This window comes from Pongo abelii, chromosome 3, assembly GCF_028885655.2.
Source record: "Pongo abelii isolate AG06213 chromosome 3, NHGRI_mPonAbe1-v2.0_pri, whole genome shotgun sequence".
NCBI classification, from domain to species: Eukaryota; Metazoa; Chordata; class Mammalia; order Primates; family Hominidae; genus Pongo; species Pongo abelii.
Window position 1 is genome coordinate 205,582,677 of NC_071988.2, and position 16,999 is coordinate 205,599,675.

At 39.4% G+C, this 16,999-nt stretch overlaps 1 protein-coding gene across 2 annotated transcripts in view; it reads left to right on the forward strand.

The window, feature by feature from the left end:
• WWC2 (WW and C2 domain containing 2) overlaps positions 1–16,999 on the forward strand; it is a 212,587-nt gene that overhangs the window by 184,390 nt on the left and 11,198 nt on the right. The window lies entirely within an intron of this gene.

A 16,999-nucleotide genomic window follows, 5' to 3' on the forward strand; every position in this document is an offset into this window, starting at 1 on the left:
AAGATGAAATCACTGATTAAAAAATAGAGTATTTTTGGCTGGGTGCAGTGGCTCACACCTGTAATCCCAGCACTTTGGGAGGCTGAAGCGGGTGGATTATGAGGTCAGGAGTTCAAGACCAGCCTGGCCAAGATGCTGAAACCTCGTCTCTACTAAAAATATTTTTTAAATTACCTGGACGTGGTGGCGTGCACCTGTGATCCCAGCTATTCGGGAGACTGAGGCAGAGAATTTCTTAAACATGGGAGGTGGAGGTTGCAGTGAGCCGAGAGCGTGCCACTGCACTCCAGCCTGGGCGACAGAGTGAGACTCCATCTCAAAACAAACAAAACAGTATTTTTAAAGAAACTATTTCCATTATTTTGGCACCTAAATACTACTGAAATTTTCAAGAATCTGCATACATATGAAATTGATTTACTTTCTCAAGAGTAGAATTTATATTTTGGTTTAGGAGTGTGTATTCATATCCATATGTAGTAGCAAATAGAATTTTCCACATAGCTGAAATACTAATATTACAAATGCCAAAACATTGTTTTCTTTCAGTCCCTTTGGATGGGAATGTAAAATGGATTAGACACTTCCTGAAACTAACAGAAAATCTTGTCTATGATATAAACTGCTCTTTTTGACCCAGAGTTGTTATTTGATCATGTCATGTATAGTACTGTCAGGAAAGTGTGAATCGTCCAGCTGACTGGAACTACTGATCCTTGATGGAACTTAGAAACTAAGTGAATGAATTTCAAGAATCAAACTGACACCAGTAATAAAACTTTAAGCAACAAAATGTATTACATATCTCTATCTTATCCCACCTGATAGAAGGAAACCTTCATGTTCAGTAGGACCGGTGTTTGCTCAATGTGGAGTTTAATGTTAGGCCTTACATTTGCCACAGCAGTGAATACAGGATAATTAGACACTGTGCTGGTTTCATAAAGGAGATGAGCCAGACACTCCAGGTCTACGAGAGCGGTGCTTCCTGGGGAAGTCATGAGAGGTTTCATGGAGGAGGTGGCACTTGAACTGGCTTTTAAAGTGGGTAGTGGAGCTTCACAGGGGTGAGAGGCCCAGGACTCTCCATTAGTAAAGGTCCAGATGGGCAGGAGCCTGCTGGAGAGTAGGGCTGCAGCAGGTGGAAGGTAGCCTGAGGAAATGGAAGATTGAGTTACAAGCAGAAATGACCTGCTCTGAGTTTGTAACCTGAATAACCAACATTTTTACTCTCGAGTTTTTAACTCAACATTAGCAATAATTTCAAACCCTTGGTTGACTTTGACCTACTTTAATGTCATGGAGAAGCATTGCAGTCTTTGACTGTTATGGGTCAAAGCCTTCCAGAGCTGAACTGGAGTTTTACAACTATAGATGCAAACAGAACTTTGTGTCTTTGGTTGTTTCTTCATTTCTAGTGTGTCATGATATGAAATTCTAAATTTCTAGATATCAATAATTACTAAAACTATAGGACTTAAGTTTTTTTACTTAATATCATAATGCAAAGGTTCATCCATAAATTGCATTTCATTTTTTTTGACTGCTATCTAATCTCCATTGTATAGAGAGAAGCTCAGTAGAGCAAAAAGTTCTTTGAAAAAAAAGAAAGGAAAAACAAAGCTCTGGCAAAATTAATGAAGAGAATATACAAATAAAGAATGTTATAAAACTAATGAGGGACAGAACTACAGGTAAATTTGAGATTTAAAAAATAATTACAGCTGAGGTGGGAGAATCACTTGATTCCAGGAGTTGGAGACCAGCCTGGGCAACATAGGGAGACCTTGTCTCTACAAAAAAAGTTAAAAAAAAAAAAAATTCACTAGGTATGGTGGCATGCACCTGTAGTCCCAATTACTTGGAAGGCTGAGGTGGGAGGATCGCCTTAGCCCAGGAGGTAGAGGCTGCAGTGAGCTGTGATTGCACCACTGCACTCCAGCTTAGGTGACAGAGTGAGACTCTGTCAATTAGTTATGAAAAATTAAAAAATAAATAAATAATAAATGCATACACACAAACACACACACACACACTCCCAGTGCTTTGGGAGGCCAGAGTGGGAGGACAGCTTGAGGTCGAGAGTTTGAGACCAGCCTGAGTGACATAACAAGATCCCATCTCTGTGGGGGGAAAAAAAAAAAAGTTAGCTGAGCATGGTGGCACATAGCTATATAGTCTTGGCTATTCTGGTGACTGAGACAAGAGGATCACCAGAGTTATGAGGTTGAAGTGAGTTATGATCACCCCACTGAACTTTAGCCTGAGTGACAGGAACAAACAATTGAATACTATCAAAAGTATATGCCTACAATTTGGACTTACGTCTAGGAAAATCTACTAGAATGGATGTTTGGAAAGATAAAAAGGATAGAAAATCCTATAACTCTTTTAAAAAAAAATGGAAGCAGTGATTAAAAATCTATCCACAAAGAAAATATAAGTTCTGGATGCTTTATAAGCAAATTCTGCCACACTTTCAAAGAAGAAATTATCTCAATTTTATACAAACTCTTCCAGACACTAGAAAAAGAGAGAACACTTCCACAACTAATTTTATGTTAATGTCAACACTAGACAAAGATACTGTCAAAAGGAAAATCGCAGGCCAGGCCAGTTTCATTTATGAATGTAGATGCAAGAATCCTGACTAAAAAATATTAGTGAATAGAATCCAACACTGTATTAAAAAGATAATACATGTTGACTATGTTGAATTGTACCAAGGTTTTGTTTTATTTGGTTTGTTTTTTTGAGACAGTGTTTCGCTCGGTTACCCAGGCTGGAGTGCAGTGGCACGATCTTGGCTCACTGCAGCCTCTGCCTCCCAGGTTCAAGTAGTTCTCCTGCCTCAGCTGGAGAGTAGCTGGGGCTACAGGTGCAGACCACCACACTCAGCTAATTTTTGTATTTTTAGTAGAGACAGTGTTTTGCCATGTTGGCCAGACTGGTCTCAAACCCCTGACCTCAGGTGATCCACCCGCCTCAGCTTCCCAAAGTGCTGGGATTACAGGCATGAGCCACCGCACCTGGCAGGTTTTTTAATATTAGAAAACAGTGAATTAAAAAAATACATGTTGACCATGTCAAAATGTCTAAGAATATTTTTAATACTAGGAAATATATTTATGTAATTCATTACTTTAACAGATTAAGGAGAAAAATCATTTGGTCAACTCAATAGATTGAGAAAAATATTGAGAAAAGTCAGTGTTCCTTCATGTTTAAAAATCCCAGTAAGTTAGAGACAGGAAGTTCCTCAACTTGATAAAGAATGACTTAAAGTAAATGTGATCATAAATAGGTAAACATTAGAATCATTTTCTTTAAAATCAAACACAAGACATTCAGTATTCTTCTATTCAACATTGTATTAGGAGTTCCTAAACAGTGCCATAAGGCAAGAAAAAAAGTAGCAAAAAGATTGGAAAGAAGTAAAGCTGCCATTATCTACAGGTGACATTGCATACATTAAAAAATTTGTAAGTTATTACAAATAGTAAGAGTTTAGCAAGGTGGGTGAATAGAATGATATCTAAAAGTCTGTTGCATTTATTTACACCAACCAGAAACACCTAGACATTTAATTAAGATAATTACAACAGTATCAAAGAATATCAAATATCAAGAAATAAATTTAACAAAAATAAACAGTAGAGTATAGAGAAAATTACAAAACCTACTCAGAAGAAATGTAAAAGCAAATTCATGGAGAATTTATTACATCCATGTAGAGCAGTGGTCCGTAAGCTTTTCCTATAAATGACCATATATTAAATATTATATCAAATTATACTACAATATAATGTAATTGTATTGTAATTAAATATTAATGTTAAATATTCTAGGCTCTGTGGGCCATATGATCCCTGTTGCCGCTATTCAGCTCTGCCATAGATAAAATGTAAATAAATGATGTATTTGCATTCCAATAAAACTTTATTTACAAAAACAGGGCAGGCCATAGTTTGCCAACTGCTGATACAGAGGAAGAATTAATAATGTGGAGATGGCCAATTCTTTCTAAAATGTACCATAGAGTCAATGGAATTCCAAGCAGAATACCCACATGGTTCTTCATGGATACTGATGCAGTTAATGAAAAAATAAAGGCCAAAGAATAGCCAAGGTACTTTGGAAAAGAATAACAAGGAGAGGGACTTGCCCTACAAATCTATTAAACCGCTAAAATAGCGGGAATTTGTGGAGGAATTAAGAGATTGGTCATGGCGTGAATACAGAGCTCAGAAACAGACACATCTGTATGGAGTGTTACCGTGTGATGAGAGTGGTATGTGTGTGGAGTATTGATGTGTGATGCATAAGTGATAGGGGAGCCGTGAAGTTTCTAAAGTGTTCTCTGGAAACAGTGTGGCAGTAGTATAAGTGACCATGGCTAGAGCCAGAGGCTCCTTCCCAGTCCCCAGCGCCAGACATTTTCCCATGAGATAAAGTGAGAGACTTTGGCAGATCCGAACAGTATGTCTAATACTGATTGAAAAAGAAGATTAAGACCTTCTTTTAAAAGTATCGTAAATATACTGTTTTCCTGAGTGGTTTTTTTAAATTGTCTTTCATTGTAGAATTCTGCTAAGACTTTTACTGTTGATGAATGGTTCAAGGTTTGGGGGCTGACAGAGTGACCTCTGTTTTCCTTCTACACTAAAGAAATCTTTGGATTTGCTCTAAGTAAAGTAGATGTAAAGTAGAAGGAGTCTAGAACTCAACAACCCAAGGAAATCATCAGGGCAGACACATTGCTCAGAGTCTCTGAAAACTGGCAGGCAAGTAAGAGTTGATGTTTGAGGCACACATGTTCATTTTAATGATTTGTCCTTTAATGAGCCAGTCAAGAATGTGTGTTTGTTTCTAGCTGAAAAAAAAAATTAAGAAGGAGTTTCTTGGTAAACTTGAGCAGACGTATTTTCTGTAAAAACACACACACACCTCCTAATGCAATCCTTCCTCTCCAACTCCTCTGCTGCCTTCAGCCTGGAGTGTAAACTCCGCAGGGAAGCAGCAAGGCTACTTTTGCTCCTTTAGTATTCCATTGCCTTAGAAGATGTTCCATCCAACCTTGGAGAAGTCTCCTTTGCCTCATTCAAGCTGCTCATCTTGTTGACCAGCCATGATTTTAGCCCTTTTTTGAGTTTTGCTTGCCTCCTGCTCACCACTAGAATAGAGGATGTCACCCTGGGGCTTACTGGTGAATAGATCAATACAGCCTGTAAAACGTGATGAGAATCTGACTGGTGGGCACTGTCTGTGGCATTAGCGTAGCTTGGCCATGTGAGGGCCCCTGCCCTGTCCTCAGGGAACCCTTGGTCCAGCTGTGCCTTGGTGACGCTGGGACCAAGTTTCAGGAATATCAGGGTCCAGGGATATTACCTGATCAAATCAGTATTTCTTAGAGACCTTATGTACAACACAGTTTTGAAATCAACCCTCAACTCTTTTGGCAAACTGTTCTGAAACAGTTTTCTGCTGTTTTTTGTTCCCAGCATCTCAAACGATGTTCACAGCCGTGATCTAGGAAAAGAATGACAGTGCGAGAGGAAAGGTGCCCAGTTCATTCTTCCCAGGGTGCCGAGATCCCTGACACCTCTTGTTTGTTTGTTTTCGTCGCTATCTACCGACCTGTCATTCTGTTCTCAGTGACAGAAATAATGATAGGAATGTGAGGCGTGTTTTTCAGACATAGCATGAGGTTGCACTAAATTGCCTTGTAAGTGGCCTCTTTGGGAGCTGTCATCTCTGTCATTCAGTGCGACCATGTGTGTGACATGGGTGGTATTTTTCACTTTCATCTCCTAATTGTCAGCATTTAATTGTTCCTATTGCAGGGCACCGCCTAAAAATGATGCTGGCTAACATACCTGACGGGTGCCTGCCTCAGAGCCAGTGTCTTCATAAAGGTGCTGCCATAGCTGGGTGAGGGTTTTGATTCTTTTAAAATGTCAACACAACCCAACATAACTTGTGTACAAAGCCAAGTGAAGTTGGCCTTGCTAGCAGAGGTAACATTAATGCCCCGTTGGATGTATTTTGCTCACAAAAGAGGCCTTCTGGTACCCACATGGCAGTACTCTCTTAGGTGGTGTAAAAACTGGTCGCTTGGGCTCAGAACTGCCCAGGAATAATTCGAAGATCGTGGGACTGTTCAATTTGGATCAAGAGTACAAAGATTTGAGAGAGCCAAGATCTCCTTTGTTTTGCCCAGTGAAGGATACAAGTAGGCCTTGTTCCAGTTGGAAACTGTCTGAAAAAGAGTGACACTTTAGAACTCTCCTTTGTAAAGTAGTGCTTTATTTTATATTAATTTATAGTTGTTTAGTCACTAAATGATACCTGTGCATAATTCTGGCCTTGTAATAAGTTTCTGATGATGATTAGAATCATCCTTACATAGATTGCATTGATGATTTTGCTTAGAAATTATTTCTTAAGGCCAGGCACAGTGGCTCACGCCTGTAATCCCAGCACTTTGGGAGGCTGAAGCGGGTGGATCACGAGGTCAGGAGATCGAGACCATCCTGGCTAACACGGTGAAACCCCGTCTGTACTAAAAACACAAAAAAATTAGCTGGGCATGGTGGCGGGTGCCTGTAGTCCCAGCTACTCGGGAGGCTGAGGCAGGAGAATGGCATGAACCCGGGAGGCAGAGCTTGCAATGAGCTGAGATCGTGCCACTGCACTCCAGCTTGGGCGACAGAGTGAGACTCCGTCTCAAAAAAAAAAAAAAAAGATTATTAATGGAAGATTTCTTTTTGAGACAGGGCCTCTGTTACCTAGGCTGGAGTGCAGTGGTGTGACCACAGCCCACTACAGCCTCAACCTCCCAGGTTCAAGCAATCCTTCCACCTCAGTTTCCTCAGTAGGTGGGACCACAGGCAGACACCACCACACTCAGCTAATTTTTTTTTTTTTTTTTTGTAGAAACCGGGTTTCACCATATTGCCCAGGCTGGTCTCAAATTCCTGGTCTCAAGCAAGCCTCCCTCCTCAGCCTCCCAAAGTGCTGGAATTGCAGGTGTGAGCCACCATACCCAGCCTAGAGGATTTGTGATCTTTATTATCTGATGAACCAGCACTTAGTTGGTTTTAAAATTAGTTTGTCTACCAAGATAATGAGGGAAAGAAGATCCCAAGGATCTTTCTATTATGATTGTGGTAGAGCCTGAGATAAACACTTTTTTTTTTTTGACATGGAGTTTCACTCTTGTCACCCAGACTGAAGTGCAATGGTACAATCTCAGCTCACTGCAACCTCCATCTCCTGGGTTCAAGCAGTTCTTCTGCCTCAGCCTCCCAAGTAGCTGGGACTACAGGCGCACACCACCACTCCCAGCTAATTTTTTTGTATTTAGTAGAGATGGGGTTTCACTGTGTTGGCCAGGCTGGTCTTGAACTCCTGACCTCAGGCGATCTGCCCATCTTGGCCTCCCAAAGTGCTGGGATTACAGGCATGAGCCACCACACCCGGCCTGGGATAAACACTTCTGTTCTACTGCTTCACTAAGAGGGTGAAGCCCAGGGGAGCTGAAGAAGAGCAAGGGAGGAGATGGCCGATAGTGTGCTACCTGCTTGCTCCCTTGAGACCAGCACCCAAAGCCCGTACTAGCCACATCTCACAGTCATCCCTCAGAGGAGAAATGAGGAAGAATTGTTCTACCCATGTGCACATATGGCTGACAAACAATCTCATGGCACACGTTGGCTTCAACAGAAAGGCCATGGCAGGGGCCAGAGAAGGGACATAAGGGGAGACACTAGTTATACCTTCATGAAGTCCACCAGACCCTGCAGAGAGTTGATGACTGCAAGGGCATTGGGAAAGGTCAAGAGGATTTGAGCTGACATGTTAGAGGTCTCTCATTCAGAATGAGAATGTGAATGAGAATGTGTGTTTTCTAGTTCTTGCCAAGAAAATTTCAGCTTAACAAAACATGAAGATACATCTAAAAAAAATTAAGGGCTGGTAAAAGCTAACAGTCTTAGTAATTTGTATTCAGCTTTCTCCATGCCATAGCTATTGTTTTTCTAGATCACTACTGTGAACATCTTGGGGATGCCGTTAACAGTTCAGTATAAAACTCCTTTGTCAGAGGAGTTGAACCTCATATAAAAATGCTGTCTTTTTATACACAAGGTAGGGCCAAAACTCTTTAGCTAGCCGATGATACCCAGGGAAAGAGCCATTGGTATACACCTGAGGTCCCTGTTTAGGGTCCAAGTGAAATGAGACTGTAACAGCAAGGCCAGGAGACCCATGAGTGCTTGTGGTGTCAGAGTCAGATCTTCTTAGATGCCATTGTGGCTTCGCTTTCTCATTACCCTTCCCCATTGCTTTCCCTCACAACTTCTTTCTTCTTCCCATCAAAAAATAGGTAAATGTAAACAAACCAGCCTTATAAAATACCATAAAATTATGCATACCTGTGGCTTATGTTTTTCTCATGCACTAATAGGATTTTATGTACTCACCTATGAATTAAGAGGATTGAAGTAGATAGGCACCAAGCTCCCTTCTAGTTACAGAATTTTGTGATCCATTTGAGATCAAGTCTAATGTGCTTTCAGTATAAATAAGGATTCAGAGAGATTTGTGGAAATCGAAGTCTGCATGGCCTAAAGGAACTGAACCTTTAGGGTACATGCAGTACTTTGATAATTCTGAAGTCCCAGGTGAAATGTGATTCCTGGAAATTTTCTCATATCAGGATACTCAGAGTGCAGTCTTACACAGGTTATGCAGAGCAGATTTTTTATCACACTGTAGGAAACTATGCTGTCTTAGTCCATTTTGTGCTGCTATAACAAAATGCCACAGACTGGGTAATTTATAAAGAACATGAATTTGTTCCTCCCAGTTCGGGAGGCTGGAAAGTCCAGGATCTGGAGGCTGCAGCTGGCAAGGCCCTTCTTGCTTTGTCATCCCATGGTGGAGGGCAGGAGGCAGGAGAGAGATCCCACTCCCAAAAAAGCCATTGGATTAGGGCTTTATACCCACACATGAGGGTGAGCCCTCATGCCTACTCACCTCTCAAAGGTCCCACCTCTCAATACCATTACAATGGCAATTGAATTTCAGCATGAGTTTTGGAGGGACAAACATTCAACCAGTAGCAGATGCCAAGCCCGCTGCCCCTCCGTCTTTGCTTCCTTCTGCTACTGGCAGTTTCACATCAAGCAACAGTGAAAAAAGCTCGCAAAACAAGGTGCATTTATCCTGCTTTCAAAATGATTTGATTCTCCCTAGTGCAGAGGGTTTTTATCGTTATTTTTAACAACTCTGTGGATATATAAACGGTTTGAGTTGTGTACTTTTCTCACCAGTGAAATTTGCAAAAACCAGTTTTGTGAAAAAACAAACTTTCCATTGTGTGCCTTTCATTATAGCCACAGAAACTCATGATCACCACTGACTTCCCTCACCTGCTTCCTCTTCACTTCCACAGCCATTTGTTAACATACACATGGGTACACCAGCACCTGCACACACGCACACACACACTAAGTCTGCCACACTCACACATTGCCCTTTCATCTCCATCATTTCCCTGTGGTATTGGGGATTTGCGAGGCTTTCAGCAAGATGACCATAAAGTGCCTAACGATGAGCAAAGAGCCTGCCAATTGCCGTAAAAAATATGGCTCCCAGAAAAGCAATGAATCGAAGGCAGCAGCAGATCCTGGATCTGCCTCCCTTGTCAAGGAAAACCGTCAGGTCTCAGGGTCACACTTCTTAATCTTCCTCCTTTGTGGTCCAAAGTCTGTTTTGTAGCTCAGAATAAAAAACAGAATCTTATTTAGTGTCCTCATGTATTGTAAAACCCCCTCGGGAGGCAGAGCAAGAAGCTCAGGACTGTAAATTAAGACTGGATTGTGCTTTTTATTCCATTAGGCTTCTTAACACAACTACGAATAAATCACTGGACCTCTCTGCAGGTTGGGCTCCCATCATGTAAACTGGAGGTGAATCACACCTTTCTGGAGTCCGCAGCATTCGAAGTGGCTCCCAGGCCTCATAAGCCAGGCGTCTTATCGTGATTCATTAGAGTGTGGGAAAGGCATGCCGAGAGAGGACTAGGGTTCTTCCAGAGGAGCCTCGTGGTCCTTACAAAGCAGGAATTTCTTTTTTTTTTTTTTTTTCCCATAGAGTGTTTCCCTGTCAAAATGCCAAAATTCTATGGTGCTAGACCGCAGAACTGCTAGACTTTTTGTAAAGCTTAAAATAATGCAAATGTTAACACTCTTGAAAGTTAGATCTATTTTTTAAATTATGCCAAAGATATTAATACACTGCATTCAACAAAAACTTAATGATTACAGAAAAGTATTCAGCATTGAGGTTTAACTACCTACAAAATTGTTTGGTATTGATTATTAGCAGCTGATAATAATTCTATATGTTTTGCCACCTAATTTGTGGAGAAAGATATAGGTATAGATACAGATATAAATATAAAAACATAGAGACAAATACAGTCTTCAGTAAAGTATATTCTTACCCAGCAGGGAAGGAAATATCTTCCGGTGTTCCCTGGTCAGCTTTATTTTTTTGTAAAACAAAGCCAAGTTTCAAAGTAATTTTGTAGTCACCGTAGAAATGCTAGCAGTTGAAAACAGCAGCAGCCATTACACTACTTAGAGGGACTGCCAAAAGACTTCTCTGCAAGGGATAGGATCCTCTGCGTTCCATTCCTGTGGAAGGTGGCAAAGACGGAACAGGATCCTGCGAGCCTGTCTTATTTCCTATCTGATAAAATCACTTCTAGGTAAGAAAAGTGGGTTAGATTTTCTTACCTATGCATGATTCATTTCCTTCCCTGACTTTTCCTGATATATCCCTTGTTAAATCAGTCAACAGATGTCTGTTTTAAGAGTGATTTTTTTTTCTTATGGTATTTCGTGAAGAATTTGAATAGCAGCAAAATTTTTAGTATATTTACTAATTTAGTAATTTGACATACCATAGCAAGATAGAAGTCATTTCTCAGTGTGTACTAAGTCAACAGTTCCTTATCTGGGACCTAATGAAAAATTACCCATTTACTAAAGATAGGACTTCACAAAGTAACTAAAATATCACATTTGTCACCCTTGTATTTGAATCACATAAATTCACAAGCTCCAGCTGGCAACTAAATTATCTCATCAATTACAAAGTAATCAAGAGAGAACTGTTACTTAACAAATATAGGCTGCTTTTATAGACAAACTCTTTCAAACCAGGGAGAGGAAATGAGGGGGCAGTAAAAAAAAAAAAAAAATACCTGGAAAAAGACACTGTGTGATGAAAAAAAATCAAAACTTATTGCAGTAGATGATGATTAGCAAAGTACTAGGGATGCCCCATTGTGGGTTATTTAGCTTTCCATAAAGTATAATTGATTCTTTATAAGTATTTGCTGAATAAAGAGTTTTCATAAAAGCTCATCTTTCCTAAAAGTGCCACAGTATTTTTATTTGCAGATTTAAAATGAGTTTAGGATATTTTTGCTTTGAGAATATTTTAATTTTTTTTTAAATGTTTAAGTAACACATGGTTATTATAACAAATTCAGGTGATGCAGAACTATATAAAGCAAAAACTAGAAGTCCTTCTTGGAGTTGCACTTCCCAGAGGTTACCACTGTTGACAATTTGGTGTACTTCCAGCTATTTTTTTATGTAACGTGTGTGTGTTAGTGTTATTTGAAAGAGTTATACAAAAATGGGGTCATAAAGATAGATTGTTCTGAAATTTGCTTCTTTCCCTCATTTAATTCTAATAGTATGTGATGAACAGCTTTCCATATTAGTAAATGTTACTGTAACTCATTATTTTAATGCATTCATTTGTATAGCTCTATCACAGTTATTTAATTATTCTAATAACAATTTCCCAAATTTTCTATTATAAACAATGTGGAAACACACACTTTTATGCATATTTTTGCACCTTTCTGGTCACACTAGTATTCCTAAAGCATAAATTCTTAGTAAGAGAATTGCTGATAGTATCAGTTTGGCTGTGAACCATAGTCAAAGATCTTGTCTTTTTTGAGTCTTTTAAGCCTGAAGACCTTGTTTGATTTCCTGGCCTTAAAGGTGTCTGAAACAGCGGATGCACGTGGGATGACAAGGTGCTTAATTGCCCTTTTTGCCAGCACCAGTCTTATTTCCTTGTAATGTTTCTAACTGCTTAAGTCATAACAGAAGCAGTTGGCTTTTCAAGTCTAGAAGGATCGCAATTGTGGGACTATCCATCAGCTTAGATTGCAGGCGCAGGCTACCCACCACCTTTAGACCTTTGCCTGAGTCGATGTCGACGTCGACGTCGATCTCTCTCTCTCTGTCAGGTACAGTAAGAGGCAGCTTCTCAAAGCACTGCTGGTTAGCTTAGTTTCCCCAACATCCCCAGTGAGAATTGGGAGGGAAAGTGAACAGGAAAGTTACCCTGTATTTGCAGCAGAGATTTTGCTTAGAATGCCTTCTCTTAAAGCAGCCTTCCAAAAAATTGACAGAAGCCAACTCACATATTTATAAGGCCCCACTGTCCCTCAAGACACAAATAAATTAAATTAGATTTGTATGTCTGTCAGATAGAGGCTGGGTGCATTGGCTTATGCCTGTAATCCCAGCATTGTGTGAGGCCGAGACGGGTAGATCACTTGAGGTCAGGAGTTCAAGACCAGCCTGGACAACATGGTGAAACCCCGTTTCTACTGAAGATGTAAAAATTAGCTGGGCATGATGGCAAGCGCCTGTAATCCTAGCTATTCTGGAGGCAGAGGCAGGAGAATTGCTTGAGCCCAGGAGGTGGGGAGGTTGAGCCGAGATCGTGCCACCGCACTCCAGCCTGGGTGACAGAGCGAGACTCCATCTCAAAAAAAAAAAAAAAAAAAAAAAAGGATTTGTGTGTCTGTCAGATGGAGATAACAACTGTTTTTAAGTATTTTTGGCAAGATTGATTTAAGATGAGACCACTCCCCCTCATTAAATGGATACGTATTATATAATGAAGTCTCCAACCATTTGATTTAATTAATTCCTTTTGTAAGACAGCGTTGCAAGTAACTTCTGCAAATATAGACAGTTGTCAGAAATAAACTACTGGTTCAAAAATTGTATCGAGCACTTGAGCCTTTATGAATTATATTAAACAGACACATCCTTTGCCCTCTTGAAGCTTTTGGGCCCAGTGTAAACATCTCAGCCACCAAGGCAAACCTTGACCCATGTCCTAAGTTAATAACTAGGCAGCCTCTTAGCATACCTACAAGAGGGAGTCAGTGCCTTGGGTCGAGGACAGCAAATGGGGAACAGAGTCACCGTGGCCCTTCTACCCCATGACGACGGTCCTCACCGTGAATTACGTAACTTTCTAATATGAGTGTAGGAGGAGTAACAAGTAGCACATTCACAATTTAAGCCTTATTTTCTATTTCACCGTTTGTTTACATAGGTAAAGAATTGTCTTTCTATTTAATACTTACGGATAAATAAACGTAAATTTGGATTTTATATCAGGGAAGCTTTATTCGGTATTTTACAATATTAGGTGTTTTTAAAACTCAAAGTACAAATTAACATTAGTTTTTCCCTGATAATGGAGTAATATAAACAGTTATATGAATACACTGATGTAGGCTTATTGTGGAGAGTTTTTTAAACTATATAGTATATGCTTGCATTTATTTATCTCCAAATCTAGTATAGCCACATGTTCATTTACCAAGATTTTAAAATGTTAAATCCCACTTGAATGAACATTGCAGCCTAGAAGTAATTTAAATAGGTGATTGTAGAGGGTTTGTTAGATAATTAAGCTGTAGCTACTAAGTAGAATGTTATGAAATCATTAAAAGCTGCAGGCTTCTGGTTTCTGGTCCAACATATAAGGAGTTTGAAGTCTTCAATCTAACAGCAAGTAAAAAAATTGAACAAAATGAAAAATCAATTCTTCTTAGATCAGTTAGAGAGGTGAGGTCATAGGGCAAACTACTGCCCCCAAAATTGGAGAGACAGGCAAGCAGAACAAAGAATCGTAACTTACTGGAGCAAGAACCTATGAGCAGTGACCTCTGCAGGAACCAATACTGGGGTAAGAAAACCTAAACTGTAATTAACATACTGCTGGAGGCTCACTACAGAGAAGTCTGAGAGTTAAGAACTGCAGGAGTACCCAGTCATGAGAAGTCGGGGGCTCTCCACACTTTTGTTAGTTTTACTTCCAGGAGTTTGACTGGGTCCTCACGATGGATGTCGAAGAAAAATCTTCCCCTGGTTCTGGCAGAGGGAGGAAAAAAGTAGCCATTTGAAACACACAAAAGCATTCTGTTCTTTTTAGCAAGGCCTGCCCTCAGGAGAAACTATATTATCAGAACTTAACTGACTTAGGTAAGGGAAATACTCAACTCTGAAGAAGGGGAATACCCAACTCCAGCCCATCCTAGATACTCTGTTCCACCTAAGGAGGGGGAAAGACTGAGAAGCACTTGTGAAACTCGTAGCCCAGGAGCACAGGCCTACTAAAAGACTGTTCATAGAGCTATAGAACACTTTCCTTCTTTACCCCCATCTTACCACAAAACTAAAGGCTGTTTACCAGAATTTCTTTCACCTAGTATATTACGTCTGGGTTTGAACTAAAAATTACAAGGCCTACTAACAGGCAAAAAACAGAGTTTAAAGAGGCAAAACAAGCATCAGAACCAGACTCACACATGGCAGGGATGCTGGACTTATCAGACCAGGAATTAAAATAACTGTGATTAATATGCTAAGGGCTATAAGGGAAAAAGTAGGCAATATGCAAGAACAGATAGACATCATAAGGAGAGAGATGGAAATTCTAAGCAAGAATCAAAAAGAAGTTCTAGAGATCAAAAACACTGTAACAGACATGAAAAATAACTTTGATGGGCTCACTAGTAGACTGGACATGACTAAAGAAAGAATATCTGAACTCTTGAGGATATGTCAATAGAAACTTTGAAAACTGCATAGCAAAGAAAAAAGAGACTGGAAAAAAAAAAGGAACAGAACATCCAAGAACTGTGGGACAACTACAGAAGATGTACAATGTGTTTAATAGGAATACCAGAAGAAAGAGAAGGGAACAGAAGAAGTATTTGAAGGAATAATGACTGAGACTTTCTCCAAATTAATGTCAAACATTAAACCACAGAGCCAGAAAGCTCATAAAACACCAAGCAAAATAAATACACACACACAGAGAGAACATTACACCTAAGCATATCCAAACTGCAGAAAATTAAAAATTAAAAAAGTTTGAAAGAAGCCAGAGGGGAAAAAACTTCCTTATAGAAGAACAAAGATAAGTATTACATGTGACTCTTCCTGAGAAATCATACAAGCAGGAAGAGAGTGAGATGCAATAATTTAAATTGTTAAGAGGAAAAAGAAACCAACCTAGAATTCTGTACCCAAACAAAAAATTATTCTTCAAAAGTGAAGGAGAATAAATATTTTTTCAGACAAACAAAAATTAAGGACATTTGTGCTCAGTAGACCTGCCTAGGAAGAAATGTTAAAAGTTCTTCAGAGAAAAGGAAAATGATATGTTAGCAACATGGATCTATGTAAACAAAGGAAGAGTATTGAAAAAGGAATAAATTAAGGTAAAATACGAATTTTTCTTATTCTTAATCACATAAATAATTTGTTCTAAGTAATGATAGCAACAGTGTATTCAGTTACATACACGTGTATGCTTACATATAAGTGAAATGAGTGGCAGCAATGATGCAAGGGACAAGAGGGAAGAATGAGGGATATTTTGTTATTATAAGGTACTTGTACTACTCATGATGTGGTATAATGTTATTTGGAAGTGGATTTGGATAGTATAATACAAACACCAGAGCAACCACTAGAAAAAGTAAGAGAGAAATATAAATGACATGCTAAGAAAGGAGAGAAAATTGGTATTATATAAAGTCCTCAATTAAAACCACAAAAGGCAGTGAAAGAGTAGAAGACAAACATAGGAACAAACAACAAGGGCAGCAAATAGAAAACAGTAACAAATTGGTAGATATTATTCCAGCTGTTTCATTAATCACTGTAAACATCAGTGGTCTGAATATACCAATTAAAAAACAGTTTGTCAGAGTTGATCAAAAAAGAACCAGCTGTATTTTGTATATAGGAAGCCCACTTTAAACATAAAATACATATGGACTAAAAGTAGACAATGCTAATACTAATCAAACGAAAGTGGGAGTAGCTATATTAATTTCAGATGGAGCAGACTTCAGAGCAAGAAAAGTTATCCAGGATTTAAAAAAAAAAAAGTATGACATAATGAATAATAAAGAGATTAATTATCCAAGAAGGGGTAACAATTTTTTTTTTTTTTTTGGAGATGGAGTCTCGCTCTGTCACCCAGGCTCCCAGGTTCAAGTGATTCTCCTACCTCAACCTCCTGAGTAGCTGGGATTATAGGCGCACGCCACCACACCCAGTTAATTTTTGTATTTTTAGTAGAGACGGGGTTTTGCCATGTTGGCCAGGCTGGTCTCGATCTCCTGACCTCTGGTGATCCACCTGCCTCGGCCTCCCAAAGTGCTGGGATTACAGGCATGAGCCACCATGCCCAGCCAGGATAACAATTCTTAAACATCTATGTGACTAACAGCACCAACTATATATGAGGCAAAAGCAAAACAAAACAAAACAAAACAAAAACTACAAGGAGAAGTGGATGAATTCATTATTATCCTCTGTCAGAAATAAACAGACCCAGCAGGCAGAAAATCAGCAGACATAGTTGAACTCAACGGCACTATTACTTAACTGGATATAATTGACATCTGTAGACTACTTCATTTAATGACAACAGACAACACACTCTGCTTAAGCTCAATTGGAACGTTCACCAAGATATAGACCACAGTCCAGGCCATAAGGTACATATCTACACTGTCTACTTTTACCACAGTGGAATTAAACTAGAAATCAGTAACAAACGTAGCTGGAAAATTCCAAAA